Genomic DNA, 8,943 nt, shown 5'->3' with positions numbered 1-8,943 from the left:
AGAATGATATCAAAATAGGAAGGATAAGGATGAGAAGAAGAAAATCATAGCAGAAGAATGGGAAGGGGAAACAGCCAGTTGCAGAGACTTCAAGTAAAACAATGTCAACTCAATTTATTCTCCATTATCCACATTGGCATTAACATGCTAATATAAAAATAAAAGCCCAACTGGAAAACGACCATATTCTGTATTTGAAACTCAAAACAATTAGGAAACTAAGTCCTAAGTAGCTATATCTGATTACCCAATAAAATAGAAGATCACAAGGTACCTATCCCAAGGATGTAAGTATTTGCATGGAGATTGATGTATCCAATCCAATAAGATCCTAACTGTCCTACAAGACTTAAAACCAATATTTGAAGCTGTTTTTCAGTCACATTCTCCAGTCAGGTTTGGGAGCAGTATTGCATCAGATAAAAAAGTACCATTTGTATGGAAGAAATAAGCTCAAATGTTACAACATCGCAGACACAATGAAAAAGAAAAAAACAGAGGATTTCTCTCGAATCATGTTAAATCCATGATTGGTACAAATTATGCAATTCAGTGACTTCTCATAGAATAAGACAGTGTTATTGCCAAAAATTTAACCACAAATGTAAACCATTATGCATGGGGAAAAAACAATTAAGCAGAGAGTACAACTGGAAAGTAATGGGTCTAGAGTTATTACTAGATCTAACAGGAGTCAGCACATCAAAACCACAAAAATAAGAGAGGAGAAGGTAAGAGACAGATGTCAGGCAGAAGTCACCAGTAATCCTTACAAGAGCAAATTCCCTTGCTGAAATGGTGGAAGCGGTTTCGGTCCCTGATGATTATATCTCTGTCGTAAACATTTGAGACAAGCTTCATGAAAGAATGACAATCTTGACAAATCCTAAGATTCTTCATGACCTTTATTGTCTTACCACTAGCATTAAGGAGCCCGAAAGCTACAGCTAGTTTCTCACTATGAAAATTAAGATTGTGTTCTTTCTCCTCTTCTTCAATGTCAAATAAAACATTAGATGTGTCAGGAACATAACCCATGACCCTCAACTTTTCTATGATTGAAACTAAGAATTCTCTTATCTCTTTAGATTGGGAGTGCAAATCATCCCCTGCAACAAACTCATGAATCATCTGATCAACCTCAATCAAACTACAGCCAGCTTCCTTTTTGATCGTTCGCACCTTCATTAAGTTCCTTACCCCTGCCTTTTCTGCCCATTGACCAGAAACACCATAGACATTTGATAGAAGCACATAGTCACCATCATTATCAGGATCAAACACAGAGATCTGATCCTTTACTCGCTTTGCTAACTCCAGATTACCATGATAAGCACAAGCTCCAAGCAGAGTCCTCCATAGAACGGAATTTGGCCTGATTGGCATTTTCTCAAGGAAATCATAAGCCTCAGTCAGCATACCGGCACGGCCAAGTAGGTCAACCATACAACCATAGTGCTCGAGCATTGGCTCTATATCATATTCCTTTTTAATGCTAGAAAAAATTTGCCAACCAAGCTCTACAAGGCCCCCATGACTACAAGCTAATAAAACTCCAATAAATGTGACACAATCTGGTTGTAACCCTGACCTCTTCATTTCATAGAACATTCTCACAGCTTCTCTACTCTGTCCATGAACAGCAAGCCCATTAATCAACGCAGTCCATGTGTAAACATTTCTTCTCGGCATTTTATCAAACACTGACCGTGCCTCCTCAATGGATCCACATCTTGAGAACATGTCTATTAAAGAGGTACCCAACGGAACAGAAAGATCAAACCCATTTCTGTAGATAAAAACATAAAGCCATCTACCCAATTCCAAGGACCCTAAACTGGAGACCGTGGATATCAGAGTAACCATCGTAACCTCATCAGGTGTTATGCTCGTGGTAACCTGCATTTCTCGAAAAACAGCTAAAGCCTCGAGTCCAAAACCATTGGTCGCAAAACAAGCGATCAGCGAAGACCAAGAAACCAAGTCTCTTCTGGGAATCTCATCGAACACCTTCAAAGCAATATCGACCAACCCACAACAACCGAACATATGAATCAAAGCGTTAGTCACGAAAATATCTGAATAAAGACCCAGCTTTAAAATAAGAGCATGAAGTTCTTGGCCTCTCTGTAGGTGAGCACAAGCCTTGAGAACAAACGGAAAGGTGAAGTGATCTGGGGAGACGCCATTCCTGCGCATTCCAGAGAAGAAGGAGAGGGCTTCCGAGGGAAAAGCTCGTGAGTGAGCCCTGATGAGGGTATTCCATGTGAAGGTGTCGGGGTTTGGTATGAAGCCAAAGACAGAGCGTGCGTAAGCTAAGCTCTCCGGAACGAATGGAATGCAGGAGACGAGAAGGTGACGGAGAGAGACAGGGTCTTCATGAAGGCCGGTTTTTATGAGGCGAGTGTGGAGCTTGTACAGACTGTTCATGTGATCTCATGAGTCATAGGCTCATAGCTGTTCTTCTTCATTCGCTTTTTTTGATCTCAAAAGTTAGTTGGCTGCTCTGTTTCACCTTAAATGAAAATAACTTGGGACGGTTTATAAAAGAAGGTCCACCGTGGTCGTGCTGAGTCCAGATCCTCTGGATTAAAATCCCCGGGAGTGCCACGTGGTAGATTGAAGATCTAGGTCATTGGTTGATTACCATTGCGTTCTTCGTCGGAATGTTTTAATGAACCCAGTTTTAAAATCAAACCGGTTTATCCTCAAGGGCTCTGCTCTCTACCCTCTTCCCACAATGTTGCAGTCACTGGCCGGAGTCGACGAAGACATATTCAATTGCCGGAGGAATTGTCGCTGTCATATTCAATTGCCATTCTAATCCACTCTCCCCTATTTCGCTACTTCATCCATCTTGAAGCATTCTCAGCTTCTCCTCTTTTTGACTTCTAATAATAATAATTACTCCGTCCAGCTACTCAAATCGAGTTTAGCTTTGTTTTCATATGATGCATCCAAAATCTGCTCAGCCCTTAGATCTCCTATGGGTGACCTGCAAAAATGAACTTCAGATGTAGCCCGACCACTGGGGTCGGGAGTCCACCTCCGAAGGCTAAGTCAATTGATAAATTGATCATAAACGGCTCTACTTGAGCACAAAGCAAAGAATGAATATTGAGAATACGATTCAGATTGTATATATCCTCCTTTTCTACCTTGTGGGCAGGTAATGTCTTATACAGTGTGTACCTTTGGATCTCCTTCGTTGGATGTATTTGAGCCTTCTTCGGATAGCCGTCAAATCATTAACGAATAGATCCGTTAATGATAGATTCGTTGATGGTTGGGCTAATAGATAACTCCTTTGATAATATGAACGTTATGGTAGTTATCCATATAAAAATGATCAGTATCTTCCGCAAGTGTTGTTAACCGTCTCCTTGACGATTCGTCTCCCCAATTATCACGGATTCGGTGTGCTTGTTTACTGAGTTAGTTTACTTCCTCAGCAAGCTATCTTTTGAACCCGGCCCGCTCAGAAGCGAGTCGATTCATTTCTTGCCGACCGGGGTCGAGGGTCGAACCAAGGGTGAACTTGGTTCGATTATATTTTCTCCGTATCACGAGCCCCCCAGACCAAGCGTTCGGGCAATTCCAAGGGCTTGGTTTTGAACTTGACCTATCTGTTGAAAGAGGGCTTTGCATAATCCTAAGCTTATTAAATGTCGTATCGCATTTAATGCGGCTGTATTGCTTTTTTCTCGAGTATCGTGAATGTCTTCACTTTTTGCCGGGGTGTCGCCACGCATCTTCTGCAACCGAAATCATCATCGCTCACGAAATTGAAACTACAGTTTTCCAAACGCTGTTCTGATTCGTGAGTTCAAACTTTTGAAACGTCTTTGAATCACGATCGTTGATGTTGAATCCATCTCGATCACACACATCCTCGATCATCTGTGTGAGTGCTTAAAAGCGGTTCGTTGTCTTCATATGTTTCATTCTCTTTCTCTGGAGTTTTGAAACTTCATCATCTTCTTCGCGCTCTAACAATCTTCCTGCTTTTAAGCCTTTCTGCTTCGGTGAATCAGTAAGTTTACTGCCCCCCTTCGTACCTTTTACTTGTTGTCTCAATCTTTTACTTTCGTCTCCGATTTCTTTTTTGTTAAAAACTACAACCAGACCTTTACAGTAATGGGAGGTGGTAGAGAGAGAATTCAAAAGTTGGAGCGGGAAGTTGAGAAGCTTTCGGCAGGGGCGAAAGGGTCTGAAGCTGCATCTACGCCACAAAGGCAAGTTGTTACTGTGAAATCCAGACCGAACCTAACTAGGACACCCTAATTGCTTTGAGATAAAGAAAGACTTGTTTGATGTTAGACCTTAATGTTAGACCTTCATTTCAGTGTTATTATCTTTGAGAGCCTTAGGAGGTTATGTCCGACCTTTCCCTTAGAGTAGATCCAATGTCCCAAAGTGAAGGAAGAAGTCCTTGTGGGCCCTCTTTATGGAAGAGATGGTGTTTGACCCGAAACCCATGGACATTGACAATGATACCCCTTACTTGGGTACATTGTCGGTGTTTAGTGAAAATCTACGCACCGAAGAGGGGTGAATTATTTGAAGTACCAAATGAACTCCCGTGCTCAATCCGAAGGTATTTCCCAAAACTAGACTTCTTGATGGACTTGTAGGAGAAAACCTCACTCAATTTGACGCCGTATAGCCTTCCGAATCTCTGTCTGAAGTTGCTGAACTATTTCTGGATTTTCTGCTGAAACCTGTTTAGGTCGATCCTCTTTGGTCGATGCCATCAACTAAAGAGCATCGACCAAAGTTGCCCAGATTTGAGTAAAAGATGCTGTTGGAATATTCTCTCACCTATTTAAGCTAGCCTCGTGTTTTGAGCCATATTACACTCATTTAGACCACTGAGAACGAGAGTGGAGCTTCCCAAGACACTCTCTTGGTATTTGTGAAGGATTCTTGCCCCCAATCGTTGCAATCATTGTCTCTCTTCTCCAACTATCATCTTCTAAGGTATGATTCTCTCTCTTGCTCTCTATCCTACTCACTTCTCTTCTTCTTTTTATTGATGAGACCATGGCCAAGGTGCTGCAACCTTGCAAACACCTTGCCATGAAATGTCTCTTCCCATTTACATTGATTTTCTTTCATTCTTGTTATGCCTCACTTGCATCTTGATCCTTACATATGCATTACCATGATTCCTTGCTTAGCAACTTGATTTCTTATATTAGACTGAAATGTGGAGTATGATTAGTCAAATCTCTGGCTTGCAAATGATTGTAATCTTGTTCCTAACACATTCCCCAACTAATTCTTTAGCTTCCCTTTCAATTACATCGATTTCTCATGAATGCTAGGATTCTTGTCTTTAGAACATAGGACCTCAATTTGGGGGTTTTCATTTGGACCATTGGATTGTGATAATACTTGCTAGGTAGTGTTCTTACATTGTTATTAATCATCCCTTTAAGTTTTGGATCGATCCGAGCCCCAGAAGACCAATTTCGGACCAAATCACCAAAATCCAACTTGCTCCCCAAAACCACTTTTGGTCGATGGTCTTTGGTCGATGCCATCAACCAAAGTGCATCGACCAAACATGCTACTGATAGCAACCTTGCTCCGTTTTGACCCATTTGACCTCCAATTTTCCCGATTTCTTTTCTAACCTTTCATTTATGTTTGTCTAAGGTCTTATTACCATCTTTGGATCATTCTTTTGAGATTGTTGGATTATCATCATCGCGACTTAAGGTAAGGATGGTTATCGCCATAAATACATAGGCTATGTGCTTATGTCTTGATGCTCATAACTTAGTGAACATAGCCTCTTAATTACTTTCGAATATCATAGGATTGCTACACATGTTTTAGAATAGTAGTATTGTGATTTCATATACTCTTGTTATAATGATTTATTATCTTTGCTACTTGTATATATGATGGATCACTTCGATGTTATGATTTAACTCCTATCATGATGATGTATCAAATGTATGTGATATGATGGACTTCAGTATGTGATTGCTTAGGTATAACTTGGGATTGGGGAGTGTCCTATTGACTCTTCTGTCCTTGGGCATCGGAGGGAATAGTATGGGATGTTCTCCGAAGATGCCTATCGACACTTTCCCGAGTTATTGGATGACATACGTAGGATTGTCTAGTTGTTTGGCTAGGATGTCCCTGTCGTATCAGACCCGAATCGGAAGGGCATTGAGACCCGTGGTAGTAGTGGGGATTTGTGGGCACTCAAGACCGGTGAGATGATCCGTGAGAGGTCATGAATCACATTGTGGGAGCCATTTATTGGTAGGGTTGCAAATGGATAGACTTGGGTTCACGGGCGCTCAAGGATCGGTGGGTCATATCCGTGAGGGGACGTGAGAGCTTCCCGTCAACTATTTGTGGATGACCAATAGGGTTGATGAGTCTGGTGGGTAATATCCATGACTCTAGTGTGAAGGATACCAGAAAGGATCCTAGGATGGGAGGAATGGACGTATCTGGATCTGACATGATATGACTAAGTAGATGACTTGCATTGGGCTAGGCTTTACCATGACATGCGCCAATACTTAGACCAAATGGTGATGTGAGAGAGCGGTGACCGAAACCCCAACCATGGATTTGTCCGAGAGGGATGCAGGACCCAATTCCCCCCGGTGATTGAGTGACTAAGACTTATCTAAAGAAGTATGGTGCTATGACTTAAAGCATGTCTACCTTAAAGACTAGCATTCATAGAGTTAGAATCATACTTGCATCATGTGTTTCATATCATAGTGCATCATGTTGTGGTTTGCATCATATGGCTTATGTTTTATGGAATAACTGCCTTGCTGAGTTCTTTTGAACTCACTCCTTTTTGCAACATCTTTGTTAGACTCTATTGCAGGTACTACTACTGTCGACTTTGACAATCAACACTCTGAAGACCAAGTTGATGACTCGTACCCCTCTGGTCATGGTGTACAAGTTGATAAAGACTAGTAGTCCGAGATTGGGACTTGTCTGGAGCAGTTCAGTTTTTTACTTATGTGTTAGGGATGGGATATCGCCTCATTCCCTTTTTAACCTTTTTATTTGAATTGTCGAGACCGTAGTTTAGTTTGTTCCCTTCTCATTTTGGGAACCGGTTGTAACCCTTAATTTTAGTCGATCTACCTTCCGCTATTATTAAAGGATGGGTTTTCCCCTCTTCACACTTTGACTATTTGTCCTATTTGTATCATTTCCGTACTTTGATGTTTCTTGTGATCCTTCTGAGATCCTTTATTGAATCTTATTATTAAATTATTTGAATACAAAGAATTGTTCTTGCTTTTGATTATATTATTGTGCTAAGTGACTATGATTGTTCCTAAACTTGATTGGCGGGACCATGATTCACTCCCCGGGTAATCAAGATAGAGTACCCCCCTTGGTGGATTTTGGGTGGGATGTGACAGTTACCCTTCTACCCGAGTCCCTTCCAACTGATGTTCGCAGGGCTTGCAACTTCAAATACTTGCAGAGTAAGCCTTTTGTTGACTTGTTGAACGCTTATAACTTGCAGGCATATCGGGACGATGAGAACGAGGTATGGGAATCAATACTAAGGAGAAAACCTTATTTCAACACGGCTCCCCACCGTGCAAATTGTCATCCCAAAGTGTTTGTATCCCCACCGCACAATCACTGATGATGATTTCCCTTCTTGACCGAACAAGGATTGTATCTCAACACTTGTTATCTCATATGTATGTTTGATGTAAAGGTTGACCCCTTCTGGTCGTTTGAGGAATAAAGAATTGACTTTATCTTTGAACTTTGTCAGTCACTGGAGTCTCTGCTGTAATAAGTCTTAGTTGTTTTAGAACAATGCCTTGACTTAAGGATTTCAGTAGAAATTCAATAAGTTTGAGAAGGTCTCACTCGGATTTTAAACCGATGCCTTGTAGAAGGTCCCACACGGGTTTAAAACCGATGCCTTGACTTAAGGATTTCCGTAGAAATTCAATAAGTTTGAGAAGGTCTCACTCGGATTTTAAACCGATGCCTTGTAGAAGGTCCCACACGGGTTTTAAACCGATGCCTTGTAGAAGGTCCCACACGGGTTTTAAACCGATGCCTTGTGATTTTGTCGCTGGATCTGATATGAGTATTGTGTGTTGCCCCCAATCACAAGATAGTGTGTTGAAAACTGAGAATTGTATTGATTGAGTTGAATGCTGTTACATCATGAATGAAAATGATAATCTTCTCAAGGATAATATTTCTTCAGGTGTCTAGCATTCCACGAACGATCTAGCTCTTTGTTTGTTGTCATGTTCTTCAGCTTATATGCTCCTGAACCAACCGGTTTAGTTACCATATATGGGCCTTCCCATAAAGGGTCCAATTTCCTCTGGTGGCGTGGGTCTGAAGCCAAGGTATTCCTTAATACCAAGTCTCCCACTCGGTATCGACGACTCTTTACTCGGGAATTGTAATGTGACGCTATCCTTCTTTGATAATGCTAAGTTCGTGCTATTGCTCTTGCACAAACTTCATCTAATAATTCAAGGCTATCTAGCAGTCTTTGTTTGTTTGCTTTTTCCTCGAATTCTCTTTCCCGCATTGTTCCAGCCATTACTTCGACCGGTGCCAATGCTTCAAACCCGTATGCCTATTTAAAAGGAGTTTCTGCTATAGGAGTTCGACCGTAGTTCGATAGGCCCACAGAACGTTGTGCAATTCTTAGACCCATAAAGCTTTATCAGCTTCGAGTCTCTTTTTTATCCCATCAAGTAGTGTTCGGTTAGTAACCTCCACTTGGCCGTTACTTTGGGGACATGCTACTGATGACATACGATGCTCGATCAAATACGTATTGCAAAATTGTTCAAATTGTGGATTGTCGAATTGTGTGCCATGATCAGTTACGAGAATTTTTGGCATCCCGAACCGATATATGATGGACTCTAACACGAACTTCTCCACCTTTCTTTC

The 8,943-nt window shown here is 41.3% G+C and overlaps 1 pseudogene; it reads right to left on the bottom strand.

Moving 5' to 3' along the window:
* Positions 1 to 392: 392 nt before the first annotated feature.
* Positions 393 to 2,502, bottom strand: LOC149002227 (pentatricopeptide repeat-containing protein At4g21065 pseudogene; annotated as a pseudogene).
* Between the last annotated feature and the right edge of the window lie 6,441 nt (positions 2,503 to 8,943).

The sequence above is a fragment of the Hakea prostrata genome, chromosome 10 (genome assembly GCF_041222555.1).
Source record: "Hakea prostrata isolate BN-2017 chromosome 10, UWA_Hpros_2, whole genome shotgun sequence".
NCBI lineage: Eukaryota > Viridiplantae > Streptophyta > Magnoliopsida > Proteales > Proteaceae > Hakea > Hakea prostrata.
This window is presented reverse-complemented; position numbering and strand designations above follow the sequence as displayed.